Raw genomic sequence first — 17481 nt, forward strand, 5'->3', positions numbered from 1 at the left:
GCCTGTGAAAACAGGCCAGAGAGCAACATCATAACGGACCATCTCAAACTCTCCCCCAGCTCATCAAAATGGTGAAGCCTTCACCTTTCAAAGCCTGAAAATTAGTGCAAATTAACACCTTTTTCTGTATTGCCCTCAGTCTTGGTACAATGGCTTATTGTGGGGCAATCAACCTTTTCCCCGTTTCTGAATTAAAGTATACCCAGATAACATTGTTGGACACAGTAAGAAGTCTCACATCACCAGGTTAAAGTCCAACAGGTTATTTGGAATCACTAGCTTTCGGAGCACAGCTCCCTCATCAGGTCTCACCTGATGTTGGAAGACTTCTTACTGTGCTCTTCCGTCCAACGCCGGCATCTCCACATCATTGTTAGGACAGATCTTAAAGCCTTGCCTGGATTCCCAACTAAACAGGTACTGTAACCAGACTGTATTCCTAACAGGTACTGCAACCACACTATTCCCAACAGGTACTGTAACCATACTGTATTCATAGAATCATAGAATTTACAGTGCAGGAGGCCATTCAGCCCATCAAGTCTGCACCGGCTCTTGGAAAGAGCACCCTACCCAAGGGTCAACAACTCCACCCTATCCCCATAACCCAGTAACCCCACCCAACACTAGGGGCAATTTTGGACACTAAGGGCAATTTATCATGGCCAATCCATCTAACCTGCACATCTTTGGACTGTGGGAGGAAACCGGAGCACCCGGAGGAAACCCACGCACACACAGGGAGGATGTGCAGACTCCGCACAGACAGTGACCCAAGCCGGAATCGAACCTGGGATCCTGGAGCTGTGAAGCGATTGTGCTATCCACAATGCTACAGTGCTGCCCCGGACAGGTACTGCACCCATACTATTCCCAACAGGTACTGTAACCACACTGTATTCCCAATCAACAGGAACTATAACCACACGTATTCCCCAACCAAGCAGGTACTGTAACCACTCTATATTCCCACCTAAACGACTGTAATCACACTGTATTCCCCAACTTAAAACAGGTACTGAAACCGCACGTATTCCAAACTAGCAGGTACTAGAATACCCCTTATTCCCAATAAACAATACTGTAACCTTCCCTTATTACCAACCAAACAGCTAACGTAACCACCTTGTATTCCAGAGACAGCTATTGTACCATCTCGTTATTCCCTAAGCAGGTACTGTAACCATCTCGTATTCCCGAAGCAGGTACTGTAACCATCTCGTATTATCTAAACAGGTACTGTAACCACTCCTTACATTCTCTAAAGAGGTACTGTAACTACACCATGTATTACCGAAAGAGGTACTATAACCATCTCCTATTCCTTAAACAGGGACTGTGACCACCTATTTCCTAAACAGCTACTGTAACCACACCCCTTATTCCTAAACAGGTACTGAAACCACCAGGTATTCCCTGAACAGGTACTGTAACCACTCCCTGTATTCCCTAAACAGTTACTGTAACCACTCCCCATATTCCCTAAACAGGTACTGTAACCCACTCCCCATATTCTCTAAACAGGTACTGTAACCACTCCATATTCCCTAAACAGGTACTGTAACCACTCCCCATGTTCCCTAAACAGTTACTGTAACCACTCCCATATTCCCTAAACAGGTACTGTAACCACTCCCACTCCCCATATTCTCTAAACAGGTACTGTAACAACTCCCCATATTCCCTAAACAGGTACTGTAACCACTCCCCATATTCCCTAAACAGGTACTGTAACCACTCCCCATATTCCCTAAACAGGTACTGTAACCACTTCCATATTCTCTAAACAGGTACTGTAACCACTCCCCATATTCTCCAAACAGGTATTGTAACCACTCCCCACATTCTCTAAACAGGTACTGTAACCCCACTCCCCATATTCTCTAAACAGATACTGTAACCACTCCCCATGTTCCCTAAACAGGTACTGTAACCACTCCCCATATTCTCTAAAACAGGTACTGTAACCACTCCCCATATTCTCTAAACAGATACTGTAACAACTCCCCATATTCCCTAAACAGATACTGTAACCACTCCCATATTCCCTAAACAGGTACTGTAACCACTTCCATATTCTCTAAACAGGTACTGTAACCACTCCCCATATTCTCCAAACAGGTATTGTAACCACTCCCCACATTCTCTAAACAGGTACTGTAACCCCACTCCCCATATTCTCTAAACAGATACTGTAACCACTCCCCATGTTCCCTAAACAGGTACTGTAACCACTCCCCATGTTCCCTAAACAGGTACTGTAACCACTCCCCATATTCTCTAAACAGGTACTGTAACCACTCCCCATATTCTCTAAACAGATACTGTAACAACTCCCCATATTCCCTAAACAGGTACTGTAACCACTCCCCATATTCTCTAAACAGATACTGTAAACCACTCCCCATGTTCCCTAAACAGGTACTGTAACCACTCCCCATATTCTCTAAACAGGTACTGTAACCACTCCCCATATTCTCTAAACAGATACTGTAACAACTCCCCATATTCCCTAAACAGATACTGTAACCACTCCCCATATTCTCCAACAGGTACTGTAACAACTTCCCATATTCTCTAAACAGGGTACTGTAACCACTCCCCATATTCTCTAAACAGGTAGTGTAAACCACTGTTCCTAAACAGAAATTGTACAACTCCGTTTCCCGAAACAGGTACTGTAGCCATTCCCAGTATTCCCTAAAGTTACTGTAATACTCCCTGTATTCCCGAAACAGGTACTGTAACCATTCCCAGTATTCCCTAAAGTTACTGTACAACTCCCTGTATTCCCAAAACAGGTACTGTAACCATTCCCCATGTTCCCTAAACAGATACTGTACAACTCCCTGTATTCCCGAGTCAGGTACTGTAACCATTCCCAATATTCCCTAGTCAGGTACTGTAACTATTCCCAATATTCCCAAGTGAGGTACTGTAACCTCACCGCAGTTTGTTCGAAGTCTTCTCATCTTTTTACACAAAAGCATTGATTTGAAACAAACCTATTGGACATTAGCCTGCTGCTGTAATACTTCTTACTGTGCCCACCACAGTCCAACGCCGGCAGCTCCACATCATGACTTTTACACAGCAACAGGTCACTGGAACACTGTGCTCCCTGACATCTCTGACAACTTGCCTGTTACAAGGCTGCACCTCTGAGCCTTTGACCAACATGGAAATCCTGCTGTTGATTATTCTGCTGCATTTCAATTATACCTGATATTCCGACACAGGGTGGTGCCCTTTCAAGGATGAAGGCCCAGGGTTTACTCATTCAGTCTCCTTAAGGCCTGGGACGGCCTTGTGACCCTCCCGTGACAGCATTTCCATTGCTTGATGTTCCTCTCATGCTGTGCCCAGAAGTGAATGCAGTATTAGATTGGGCTCGGATTGCAGGAGGAGCTGAATGACTGACTTGGCATTATAGGTCAGCCTTTTCTTTGCTTTGTTGGTGACTGCTCTGCAATGTCGGACTTGGCCACTGCCGAGTCTTTCACCAACACACTGCCAGCTCCTCCCTCAGTCTGTTCAGTAACATTCTCAGTTTAAGCCTGCTCTGCTCCCATTTGCTGCCATTCTGCATTTGGTGTATTAAAGTTCAGAGAGCAGGACCCAGCCAGTTAGTGGGCCTTTATGTAACACAGATAACTGCAAAAATAAAGTCAACACTGGAGTGACAGCCTACAGAGATACTGGTGCTCTGGCCAAGGCACTTCCAATCAAATACTCCGCAGGAACTGGATAAAATCAGCTGCAGCCACATTCTTCAGCTGTTTCTAATGTGGGGGATTTCAGGGAGAGGCTAAGGTGAAATAGTCATGGTCCCATGTATCAGACACTATTGTGATTCAAGTGAATCAAAGAGACATCACCATTCAGCAATATCAGGGTTCAAATTAAAAGACAGTGGAAGGGAGAGGGGAAAGGGACGGGGAGAGGGGGGGGAGGAACGGGGAGAGGGGGGGAGGGACGGGGGGAGGGGGGGGGGGCGGGGGGAGGGGGAGGGACGGGGGGAGGGACGGGGGGAGGGGGAAGGGGAGGGGGGAAGGGGAGCGGGGAAGGGGAGGGGGGAGGGGGGAGGGACGGGGAGGGGGGAAAGGGGGGGGGAGGGGGAGGGACGGGGAGGGGGGGAAGGGACGGGGAGAGGGGGAAGGGAGGGGAGAGGGGGAAGGGACGGGGAGAGGGGGAGGGACGGGGAGAGGGGGAGGGAGGGAGGGGGGAAGGAGGGGAGAGGGGGAAGGGAGGGGAGAGGGGGAAGGGACGGGGAGAGGGGGAGGGAGGGGAGAGGGGAAGGAGGGGGAGAGGGGGAAGGGACGGGGAGAGGGGGAAGGGACGGGGAGAGGGGAAGGGGGGAGAGGGGAAGGGACGGGGGAGGGGAGGGACGGGGAGAGGGGGAGGGGGAGGGAGAGGGGGGAGGGACGGGGAGAGGGGGAAGGGACGGAGAGGGGAGGGAGGGGAGGGGGGAAGGGACGGGGGAGGGGGAAGGGACGGGGAGGGGGGAGGGGGGGAGAGGGGAGGGACGGGGAGAGGGGGAAGGGGGGGGGGGGGAAGGGACGGGGAGAGGGGGAGGGACGGGGGAGAGGGGGAGGGAGGGGGAGGGGAAGGGAGGGGAGAGGGGGGAAGGGAGGGAGAGGGGGAGGGAGGGGAGAGGGGAGGGAGGGGAGGGAGGGGAGGGAGGGGGGGAAGGGAGGGGAGAGGGGGGGAAGGGGGGGGAGAGGGAGGGGGGGAGAGGGGAGGGGAGAGGGGGAGGAGGGGGAGAGGGGGAAGGGAGGGGAGAGGGGGGGGGAGGGGAGGGGGGGAGGGAGGGGAGAGGGGGAGGGGGGGAGGGGGGGGGACGGGGGAGGGGGGGGACGGGGGAGAGGGGGAGGGACGGGGAGAGGGGGAGGGACGGGGGAGGGGAGGGGAGGGGGGAGAGGGGAGGGACGGGGAGAGGGGGAGGGGAGGGAGGGGGGGGGGGGGAGGGAGGGGAGGGGAGGGGGGGGGAGGGGAGGGGGGAGGGAGGGGGAGGGAGGGGGGGGGGGAGGGGGGAGGGGGGAGGGGGGAGGGGGGAGGGGGGAGGGGAGGGAGGGGAGGGGGGAGGGAGGGGAGGGAGGGAGGGGGGGAGGGAGGGGAGGGGGGAGGGAGGGGAGAGGGGACGGAGGGGAGGGGGGGACGGAGGGGAGGGGGGGACGGAGGGGAGGGGGGACGGAGGGGAGGGGGGACGGAAGGAAGGGGAGCGGAGGGGAGGGGGGACAGAGTTTTGAGGCGTTGGAATCAGAGTGGCCACAGGCGGCGTGGCCATTTAAACATAGCAGCAAGCCTAAGACCACCGGTGGAGGGTGTGGAAGAATGGCATGTTGGAGCTGAGTATTTATAAATAAACAAAACAATTCAAGTTGTGGTGAGGTGAGAGAGGTGGAAGATGGAAGAGAAGGATCACCAATCGGACAGTCAGCTTTGAACATGAAGGTGAAAGGCTAGCCAGCTCAACAAAGCCACCCTCCGGGGAGGCTGATAATCGGGTACATATTGGGCAGAATGACAAACAGTTCGAAGAAAGGACAGGAGTAAAAATACGACCGTGTGTCAAATGAATGGAAGAGTAACAGAGTGATTGCTGGTGGTGAACAATGGAGATGCTGAGAATGATGAGTCACAGTTGATTAACATGGCTTCCCAAGAAGTTGAACTGCTCGAGGGTTAACCCACAGACAGCCGGGCAGGAGGAGGAAATTTTGGGCTACAGGTAGTTAGGTAGACACTGAAAGTTAAAGAATTAAAAAGCAATGTTTCTGAAATGGCATGAAACTTGTAAATGGTGGGTGTGAGAGGAACTTGGCTCTCCTCAAATGGCATATTGGTCTTTATTGAAAGGGGATTGGATTACAAATGTACAGAGCTTTGGTGAGACTTTGCTGGGAATACCGGGTGCAATTTTGGTCTTTCTATTTAAGGAAGGATATACTAGCATCGGAGGTGGTGCAATGACGGTTCACCAGATGGTGCTTGAGATGACAGGTTACCCTCTGTTGAGGCGCAGTAAAGTAGGTCAATATTCACTGGAGTTTAGAAGAATGAGAGATGATCTCTTTGAAAGATTCAATATCATTAAGGGGCCTGACAGGGTTGACAGAGAGAGTCTGTTTTACCTGCCCAAAATCTAGAACACACGCTCAGGAAAAAGGGCTGAACATTGAGGACTGATGTGAAGATGCTGGCACTGGACTGGGGTGGACACAGTAATAAGTCTCACAACACCAGGTTAAAGTCCAACAGGTTTATTTGGAATCACTACCATTCAGAGCACTGCACCTTCATCAGGTGAAGTGGAGGCAGGTTCACAAACACAGTATTTAGGACTGGGATGAGGAGAAATGTCTTCACTCGAAGGGTTGTGAATCTCTGGAATCCTGCACCCCAGAGGGATGCTCCACTGTTGAATATATTTAAGGCTGTTGGACAGGCAGATATTTGGTTTCTCGGGGAATTAAGGGAGACGGAGAGTGGGGCAGGAAAATGCAAAGTGAAGCCCAAGATCAGCCATGATCTTATTGAATGGCTCAATGGGCCGAATGGCCTACTCCTGCTCCTATTTCTTATGTTAGGTCCTCACAACCTGGGCCATCAAATCAGCCGATCAGAGACTACTGTTGGGTCAGAATAAATTAAACACAAATCATCAACTGCCCCATCAACTGTACAGCCAAACAAACTCTCTTATGCAAATCAATAGCTTCAATTAAAACCTTTCAGGAACATTTCCAAATCTCCCTCTGGCTTCAAATTCTGTGGTTTTACAAAACTAAACGATCAGAAAGTGATAAGACAGTCAAATGTAAAACAAGTTAAGCAGCAGCAGAATGGTTCAGTGCATCACAGATAGATTAGTTACGAGCTCGTATCCAATTTCAACAAACTTCCCAATCTTGTACACGCCAAATATTCTGCAGAAGGTGGGGTGATTGTGTGGGACTGTCACTCCCACACACCCATCTGGCTACAGATTATCTATCCAAGAATTCCCCACATTTTCACAGATGTCATTACTGCCGCTGAATTCCATCCCCAACAATATCCTGGGGGTCACCATTGACTAGAAACTGAACTGGATCCAGCCATATAAATACTGCTATAAATTCTTTGGCTACAAAAGCAGGTCAGAGACTAGAAATCCTGTGGCGAGTAACTCACCTCCTGACTCTGCAAAGCCTCTATCTACACCATTTACAAGGTACAAGTCAGGGGTGTAAGGGAATATTCTCCACTTGCTTGGATGAGCGCAGCTCCAACAACACTCAAGAAACTCAATACCATCCAGGACAAAGCAGCCCAGCTTGCTTGACACCCCTTCCACAAATATTTACTTCCTCCATTACTGACACACAGTAGCAGCCATTTGTACCATCTACAACAGGGGTGGGCAAACTACGGCCCGCGGGCCGCATGCGGCCCGCCAAAGGTATTTCTGCGGCCCACCAAGTCATTAAAAAAAAAAAAAAAATTTTTTTTTTTAAATTTTTTTTTTTTTTTTTTTTAATTTTTTTTTTAAAGGTTAATGGGTGGGGGGGGCTGTTGGGTTACTTACTGGTATAGGGTTGGATACGTTGACTTGAGTAGGGTGATCATTGCTCGGCACAACGTCGAGGGCCGAAGGGCCTGTTCTGTACTGTACTGTTCTATGTTCTATATGAGGCGCCCAGAATCATAACCGGGTGAAGTAATTATTTTACTTAATATACTATGCGGCCCTTTGTGAATTGTGAATTTCTGAATGCGGCCCTTGCACGGAAAAGTTTGCCCACCCCTGATCTACAAGATACACTGTAGAAACTCACGAAGGGACTCCTTTGGCAGCACCTTTCAAATACACAGCTGTGACCACCTAGAAGGTCAACCGCAGCAGACACGTGGGAAAGCCACCATCTGGAAGTTCCCCTTCAAGCCATTAATATCATTCAAGAATCAAGCACGGTTGAAACTGAGGAAGAAAAGTTAATATTTTAAAAGCACAAACTCTATCTCTATGGCTGCTTGCAGATGCACGATTTTGTAGTGTGATTAAGAGATTTTATATTTTTGCAGTAATGTTATTAAAACCTGGGTTAATATATATATATATATAGACAGTATGACTGTTCGAGCAATGATTAATGTGCCATAAAAGTGAAGTCATCATTGATTTGCAAGTGAAGTGTTCTGTTAATAGATCTTGAGAAGCATATATTTGTTTACAGATAGCTAGCTAATGGAATATTGGTTTAGGTTTGAAGGACCCCTGAGGTGCAGATAATTTATGAGGGGTATTGGTCCTGGCTAAACTGGAAATGGAGATGCCAGCGATGGATTGGGCACAATAAGAAGTTAAAGTCCAACAGGTTTATTTAAATCACAAGCTTTCCAAGTGCTGCTCCTTCATCAGGTGATGTCTGTATACAGGGAGCACAGTATGGAGCTAAGTATGCAGCCTTGCGGGGCCCCAATATTGAGGGCTATCGTGGAGGAGGTTTTTGTTTATCCTTACTGATTGTGGTCTATGGATCAGGAAGTCGAGGATCCAGTTGCAAAGGGAGGAGCCAGGTCCTAGGTTTTGGAGTTTTGATATGATCTTAGCTGGGATTATGGTGTTGAAGGTGGAGCTGTAGTGAATAGGAGTCTGGCGTAGGAGTCCTTGTTGTCGAGATGCTCCAGGGATAAGTGTAGAGCCAGGGAGATAGCGTCTGCTCTGGATTGGTTGGGGCGGTATGAGAATTGCAGTGCATCAAGTCATTCTGGGAGTATGGAGTAAATGTGTCTCATAACCAATCTCTCAAAGCACTTCATAATGATCCATGTCGAGGATACCAGATGGTAGACGTTGAGGCACGTTGCCTGGTTCTTCTTTGGCACTGTTATGATGGTGGTTTCTTGAAGCAGGTGGGAGCCTGGGAACGGAGTAGGTTCAAGATTTCTGCGATCACACCCGCCAGTTGGTCAGCGCAGGATCTGAGTGCACAATCAGAGACTCCGTCAGGACCCACCGCTTTCCAAGGGTTCACTTTCAAGAAGGTTGATCGGACTTTGGAAGCATTTCAGGATTAGGTGCGTCCGAAGCTGCTGGGACAGTTGACAATGGTTTCCTGCTCGAACCAAGCATAGGATGCATTGTGTTCATCAGGGCAAGATGCGATGTTGCCGAAGATTCTGTTATGTTGCCACAACCGACATGTCTTTAGTCTGTGACTCTAGCTTAGTCTGGTATTATCTCTTGGCATTCCGAATGGCTCTGCAGAGGTCTACCTGGATTTCTTGTTTCGGTCAGGGTTGGAATTCCCATGTGGAACAGACTTACCCAAAGCAGAAGAGTCTGCACTCTTTAAACCATTCATTTAGCAACTGTCATGGATCAAGGGTAATCTATAGAGTGCTCCAGTTTGGGAACTCTGAAAATTCCAGAGCATAAGTTACAGCAGGAAGGATGGAGAACACAAAGGTGGAAGGCAGATATAGGATCCTGGAGCAGGAGAGGAACGAGAGGCCAGATTTTACATTCCAGCTATAAGTCAAACTCTAACAATAAAACTCAAGTGGTCAAAATGCACCAACTGAATTGCTTGATTTATAGGTTGAGAATGTTTCATTCTGCACCCATTAAGTCAAGTTACAGAACACAGTTATAAAACAAGAGGCTCAGCTTTCCCACCGGACAGCAAAAAAGATCGCTTGCGCCAGTTTTGAACGTCTGTGGCCTGGCCATATGTATTTTTAGAATGACTTAATCTTGACAAATTTTAGAAAGAAATTAACGATCAGGGACTGTACACAAATTGATCTGGGTGATTTAAATCTGATGTCAGCTACAGATTCCAAGAGTGACTGAAGCAAAACATGTTAGGCTTGGGTCAAAGGCTTGGTTGCTACAAATGAGTTATGCTCGAAGCCATGTCGTGACGGAACACCAACCCATTGACAAACCAATAACTGAGAAACAAACTATCTCACTCGCTGAAATAAACACAAACTCAAGCAGCAAGGTAGAGACACAAATATAAACTTACAGACAAGCTGCTATTCCAAAACAAATTTTGCTGATATTTGTTTACATGACTAAACAGTACAAAATGGTCACCAAATTATTAACAACTTCAGAGCAATTTGAGAGTGGCAATTATCATTTTCAACTGGAAAATCTTCGAGATAAATTGGACACTGGTATAATCACCCTAACCTTTAATTATTGCTCAGGAAGTTAATAGAAATCAACCTGACAAAAATGCCAAGTTTTCTTCACACGCTCACTGAACAGAAATACAAAAGCTAGCAACAAACTTGTTAATAACTCAATGCTACTGCCACACAATTAACATTAACCAGTATCATCTGCTCATTTGTATCTTAAACCTTTCTGCCCCCAGGATACACGTCATATAACCCATTTCTCAGATCGACAGTTACAAAAACACATCAATTAACAAGAATTAGCTTTGTCCCAATTTGACCCTCAGGGTCTGGAATTAAATCTTTACTGTGGTCACTGAAAATTGATCATAGCTCCGTTATCTTGCTGCCCCTCTGGGTAGAGTTACATCATTCGGGGCCTCACGGTAGCATGGTGGTTAGCATCAATGCTTCACAGCACCAGGGTCCCAGGTTCGATTCCCGGCTGGGTCACTGTCTGTGTGGAGTCTGCACGTCCTCCCCGTGTGTGCCTGGGTTTCCTCCGGGTGCTCCGGTTTCCTCCCAGAGTCCAAAGATGTGCGGGTTAGGTGGATTGGCCATCCTAAATTGCCCGTAGTGTAAGGTTAATGGGGGGATTGTTGGGTTACGGGTATACGGGTTACGTGAGTTTAAGTAAGGTGATCATTGCTCGGCACAACATCGAGGGCCGAAGGGCCTGTTCTGTGCTGTACTGTTCTATATTCTTCTATATTCTATATTCGCATTCTGCCCCTTCTCTCAGCACTGTAATGTGGGACCCTGTCACTGCCATCAGAGCCAATTCCTCTTCTACTGTTTTGCCATTAATGCCATCCCCAACACCCACTGCCCCAAACACCCCGCCTGCCCACCGCCCCCACGACACCCCCTGCCCATCGCCCAAACACCCCCCTCCCCCCCAACACCCCACCCATCGCCCAAACACCCCCTCCCCCCCCAACACCCCACCCATCGCCAAAACACCCCCTCCCCCCCCAACACCCCACCTCCCCACCCATCGCCCCAACATCCACTGTCCCAAACACCCCACCTGCCCACCCATCGCCAAAACACCCCCTCCCCCCCAACACCCCACCCATCGCCAAAACACCCCCTCCCCCCCAACACCCCACCCATCGCCCCAAACACCCCCTCCCCCCCAACACCCCACCCATCGCCCCAAACACCCCACCTTGCCCACTGCCCCATGACACCCCCCGCCCATCGCCCAAACACCCCCCAATACCCCCTCCCCCCAACACCACACCTCCACCCCAACACCCACAAACAACATTCTCCAACACCACCTCCCCCACGACACCCAGCCCGACACCCACTCGCCCACCCCCAAACCCAACCCAACCCACCTCCGATGAGGTCGGTGCCCCGCGGTTGCCGGGGTGACGGGGCTGCTCGGGGTCGGTGTTGTCGCCGCCGGTTCCCGCTGACCACCTCCTCCGCCTGCGCGGCCGCCGGAACTGACGACACAGCGCGGCCGCGCATGCTCCGCCGTCCCCTGGCCTTCTGGGAGCTGTAGTCTGACCCGGAGGCCACTCAGCCCATTGCAGTCTGTACTGGTCCATTCGCTCACCTCGGTTTCGGCTGTTCATCCAATTCAATTTCTTTTAAAAAAAATAAATTTAATGTATCCAATTATATTTTTCCCAATTAAGGGGCAATTTAGCGTGGCCAATCCACCTACCCTGCACATCTTTGGGTTGTGGGGGCAAAACCCACGCAAACACGGGGAGAGTGTGCAAACTCCACACGGACAGTGACCCCGGGACCGTGCCCCGCGACCGTGACCCCGGGACAGTGACCCCAAGACCGTGACCCCGTGGGACCGTGACCCCGAGACAGTGACCCTGAGACAGTGACCCCGGGACAGTGGCCCTGGGACCCCGGGACAGTGACCCCGGGACAGTGACTCCGTGACCCCAGGACAGTGACCCCGGGACCGTGACCCCGTGACAGTGGACCCGGGACAGTGACCCCATGACCCCGGGACAGTGACCCCGGGACAGTGACCCGGGACAGTGACCCCAGGACAGTGACCCCAGGACAGTGACCCCCGTGACCCCGGGACAGTGACCCCCGGACAGTGACCCCGTGACAGTGACCACCGTGACCCCGGGACAGTGACCCCGGGACAGTGACCCCCGTGACAGTGACCCCCGTGACCCCGGGACAGTGACCCCGTGACCCCGGGACAGTGACCCCGTGACAGTGACCCCTGTGACAGTGACCCCCGTGACCCCGGGACAGTGACCCCGTGACCCCGGGACAGTGACCACCGTGACCCCGGGACAGTGACCCCCGTGACCCCGGAACCGTGACCCCGGGATGGTGACCCCGGGACAGTAACAAGCTGTCACCCAGATCGGAAACATTCCTTCCCTTCTCTCTGCATTGATGCTGTCAGATCTGCTGAAATAGGATTGGATTTTGTTTATTGTCACGTGTACAGAGGGACAGTGAAAAGAATTTTTCCCTGTGCAGCTCAAACAGATCATTTTGTACATGAAAAGAAAAGAAACTACATAATAGGGCAACACAAGGTACACAATGTGAATACATAGACAGTGGCATCGGGTGAAGCGTTCGGGGTTGTACACACAAACAGGAAATACAGGACCATAACTCTATGGTTCCCAATTACCTTAAATTGGTGACCTCCGGTTTTGGCCCCAGAAAAAAAAAATTCAATCGATTCCCTCTGAACTTTTCATGAATTTAAGTACCTCTAGCAAATCTCCTCTCCGCCTCACATAAAGTAGACATTCAGCCCAACCCAGTTAAAAGCAAAATGCTGTAGAGGCTGGAAACCTGAAATAAAAACAGAAAATGCAGGATAAATTAAGCAGGTCTGGCAGTTTTTGTGGGCAGTTCCCAAGTGACTCCATATGATTCTTCCAAAAACTTATAAGGGAGAGAAATGTAATTAATTATAGACTTCGAGACAGGGTGATGGGGCAGAATGGAAAGTCAGTGATAGGTTGGAGCGGAAGAGAGATTGACAAAGATGTCAGGGGCATGAGACAAAGAGGCTGTTAATGGTGCCATTAGGGACTGAAGTGTGTTAATAGTGGCAAAGGTGGGTCACTCCGTGTGGATTATGATGTGGAGAGGCTGGCGTTGGACTGGGGTGAACACAGTAAGAAGTCTTACGACACCAGGTTAAAGTACAAAAGGTTTGTTTTGAATCACTAGCTTTCAGAGCACTGCTCCTTCCTCAGGTGAACGAACCCCTCCCCGATGAACTTAATGCATTCTATGTTCAGTTCGAGCAGGAAACTAACAATCCGCTGTCGAGTGCCCCAGCAGCCAATTAGTCACCCATACCCACCATCACAGTTTCCGAAGTCAGATCGGACTTCCTGAAAGTGAACCCTCGGAACGCGACGGGCTCGGACGGGATCCCTGGTCGTGCACTCGGAGCCTGCGCGGACCAGCTGGCAGAGGTGTTCGCGGACATCTTTAACCTATCCCTACTCTGCTCCAAGGTCCCCACCTGCTTCAAGAAGACCATCATCATACCGGTGTCAAGGAAGAACCAGGCAACGTGCCTCAGTGACTACCGCCCGGTGGCCCTGACGTCAGTTGTAATGAAGTGCTTCGAGAGGCTGATCATGAAGCGCATCACCTCCATACTCCCGGAAAGCCTTGATTCACTGCAATTCGCATACCGTCGCAACCGGTCCACATCAGACGCCATTTCCCTGGCCCTACACTCATCCCTAGAGTATCTCTAAAACAAGGACTCCTGCATCAGACTCCTATTTATTGACGACAGCTCCGCCTTCAACACCATAATCCCAGCCAAGCTCATGTCAAAGCTCGAAAAACTAGGACTTGGCTCCTCACTCTGCAACTGGATCCTCGACTTTCTGACCAACAGACCACAATCAGTAAGAATAAACAACAACACCTCCTCCACAACAGTCCTCAATACCGGTGCCCCGCAAGGCTGCGTACTTAGCCCCCTACTCTACTCCCTGTACACACACGACTGCGTGGCAAAATTTGGTTCCAACTCCATCTACATGTTTGCTGACGATATGACCATAGTGGGCCGGATCTCGAATAACGACAAGTCAGAATACAGGAGGGAGATAGAGAACCTAGTGGAGTGGTGCAGCGACAACAATCTCTCCCTCAATGCCAGCAAAACTAAAGAGCTGTCCATTGACTTCAGGAAGCAAAGTACTGTACACACCCCTGTCAGCATCAATGGGGCCGAGGTGGAGATGGTTAGCAGTTTCAAATTCCTAGGGGTGCACATCACCAAAAATCTGTCCTGGTCCACTCACGTTGACGCTACCACCAAGAAAGCACCAAGACAGCGCCTATACTTCCTCAGGAAACTAAGGAAATTCGGCATGTCCACATTAACTCTTACCAACTTTTACAGATGCACTATAGAAAGCATCCTATCTGGCTCCATCACAGCCTGGTATGGCAACTGCTCGGCCCAGGACCGCAAGGAACTTCAGAAAGTCGTGAATACCGCCCAGTCCATCACTCGAACCTGCCTCCCATCCACTGACTATCTACACCTCCCGCTGCCTGAGGAAAGCGGGCAGCATAATCAAAGACCCCTCCCACCCGGCTTACTCACTCTTCCAACTTCTTCCATCGGGCAGGAGATACAGAAGTCTGAGAACACACACGAACAGACTCAAGAACAGCTTCTTCCCCACTGTCACCAGACTCCTAAACGACCCTCTTATGGACTGACCTCATTAACACTACACCCCTGTATGCTTCATCCGATGCCGGTGCTTATGTAGTTACATTGTGTTGTGTTGTATATCTTGTGTTGCCCTATTATGTATTTTCTTTTATTTCCTTTTCTTTTCATGTACTTCATGATCTGCTCGCAGAAAAATACTTTTCACTGTACCTCGGTACACGTGACAATAAACAAATCCAATCTAATCCAAGAGGTGGGTTCCAGTTTGGAGTTCGCATATTCTCCCCGTGTCTGCGTGGGTCTCACCCTCAGAACCCAAAGATTCCAAAAAAAATTTAAAAATCAATTTAGAGTATCCAATTATTATTTTTCCAATTAAGGGGCAATTTAGCGTGGCCAATCCACCTACCCTGCACATCTTTGGGTTGTGGGGGTGAGACCCACGCAGACACGGGGAGAATGTGGAAACTCCACACGGACAGTGACCCAGGGCCGGGAGCGAACCTGGGACCTCGGCGCCGTGAGGCAGCAGAGCTAACCCACTCTGCCACCGTGCTGCCCTCCCACAAGCCAAAGATGCGCAAGCGAGGTGGATTGGCCCTGCTAAATTGCCCCTTAATTGAAAAAAGCAATAATTGGGCACTCTATATTTAAAGAAAAATAATGGCAAAGATACGATTGCAGAATGGGCGACCCATATTAAAACTGTGCCCCCTAGTTCTGCACTCAACCACAAGAGGAAACATTCTTGCCACATACACCTTGTCAATACCATTCAGCATCTTGTGGACTTCAATCAAATCAGCCCTCACTCTTCTCAACATTACTGGAAAGAAGCACAACCTATCCAACCTTTCTGCATAAGATAAAATCCAATGGTGTTTGCTGAAATACACAACAATGTGGATATCAGGATTGGTTTTAGTGGTAATAGCCCCAATGAAAGGGGCTATTGGTAAATTCCATTGGCTCCAGTGATATCTTTGTGCAATACTTCAGCTAAAGCAGCGAGAAAAACCTGGCAACAAAAGCAAAAATCACCAACTGTTGGAGAAAATCATGCCAACGCCTTTTTCATACCAGTGATCGTCACTTAATTTCCAGAATTTTCTGTACTTGAAACAAAGTGAAGGGCTGAGACATTGAAGACTGGAGCTGGAGGAAAGCATCAGTTACACAATAGGAAAGAAAAAAAAACCAACCAGAAATAGAAATGACTCAGGTTTGGCTGCAATGGGGGTCTCCACTGGGACCAGTCTCACTCGGTGCAAGTTACCGTGCACAGCAGTGACCTTGATATGGGATTGCTGACCACACTGTATTGTGTGGGAAGGTAATACGTTCCGAGGGAGAGGGGTCAGATATCATCCAAATGGATTCACAGAGCTTTAATGCTTCGATGAGTGGAAATTGATATCCAAGTTAATGCATGAAACCATTAAAATGAAGCATGTAACCTTGTAGAATCTGGAATAGAGGGATCTCAATATCTTTGTTGATTAAATATGGCAAACATATTGGCAATGAGAGGTTATGATTGTGGAAGTAATCTTGACTGTGTGCAGCAAGATAGAATATAAACTGAGTGCTTCATTTTGAACAAACTAAATCACTAACATCTGCCCCAAATCTACGGCCTGTTGGAAAATTGTATGGAAGGAATAAAGAGCTGTATGATTGGGACACAGGGGTACAAAAACACCAAGTAGTTTTCAGTTTCCTCCGGCACAGGGTGGGATTCTAATTGGAGCACTGTATCCAATTCATTGTATCTTAAACCAAAACGTTCGACCAATGGGAACGTGCAAAGGTTATACTAGGACAGATTGGTCGATGGGGCCTTCCTGCAAAAAGAGCCATTGTCAGTCTTGTCAGAGCCACGAAGATTCCACACTGAGTCTGTAGAAACAAAAACTTACTTTATTTTACACTTTACTATTGGGTGGTTAGCACTGTTGCTTCACAGCTCCAGGGTCCCGGGTTCGATTCCCGGCTTGTGTCACTGCCTGTGAGGAGTCTGCACGTTCTCCCCGTGTCTGCGTGGGTTTCCTCCGGGTGCTCCGGTTTCCTCCCACAAATCCCGAAAGATGTGTTTGTTAGGTGAATTGGACATTCTGAATTCTCTCTCTGTGTACCCGAACAGGCGCCGGAATGTGGCAACTAGGGGCTTTTCACAGTAACTTCATTACAGCGTTAATGTAAGCCTACTTGTGAGACTAATAAAGATTATTACTATATTCAGCTTTAGTAACTCCCTACAGGGGCTGGTTTAGCTCACTGGGCTAAATCGCTGGCTTTGAAAGCAGACCAAGGCAGGCCAGCAGCATAGTTCGATTCCCGTACCAGCCTCCCCGAACAGGTGCCGGAATGTGGCGACTAGGGGCTTTTCACAGTGACTTCATTGAAGCCTACTCGTGACAATAAGCGATTTTCATTTCATTACTGGGTCTTCACTAGTCAGTGCCTTCCTGGCCAACTCTATTTATACATAGCCAGACATTGATAGAGGTCCCCCACCCCCTTATCGTATTCCGTATGGGGTATGATTCCCACCCGTAGGACCCGTGCGGGTTATAACTGTCAGGAACACACAACCTCTGCGTCTATCTTTAATTTTTCTGCACCAAATC

General features: G+C 49.3%; 1 protein-coding gene across 2 annotated transcripts in view; it reads right to left on the reverse strand.

Annotated features, from left to right (window-relative positions):
• tyk2 (tyrosine kinase 2) overlaps positions 1-11635 on the reverse strand; it is a 113478-nt gene extending 101843 nt beyond the window's left edge. For both annotated transcript variants that reach the window (XM_038784728.1, XM_038784732.1), the window contains exon 1: positions 11526-11635. The gene's annotated coding sequence lies outside the window, so the exon portion shown is untranslated. The remainder of the gene's footprint in view (positions 1-11525) is intronic.
• Between the last annotated feature and the right edge of the window lie 5846 nt (positions 11636-17481).

Source organism: Scyliorhinus canicula, chromosome 25, assembly GCF_902713615.1.
Source record: "Scyliorhinus canicula chromosome 25, sScyCan1.1, whole genome shotgun sequence".
Taxonomy (NCBI): domain Eukaryota; kingdom Metazoa; phylum Chordata; class Chondrichthyes; order Carcharhiniformes; family Scyliorhinidae; genus Scyliorhinus; species Scyliorhinus canicula.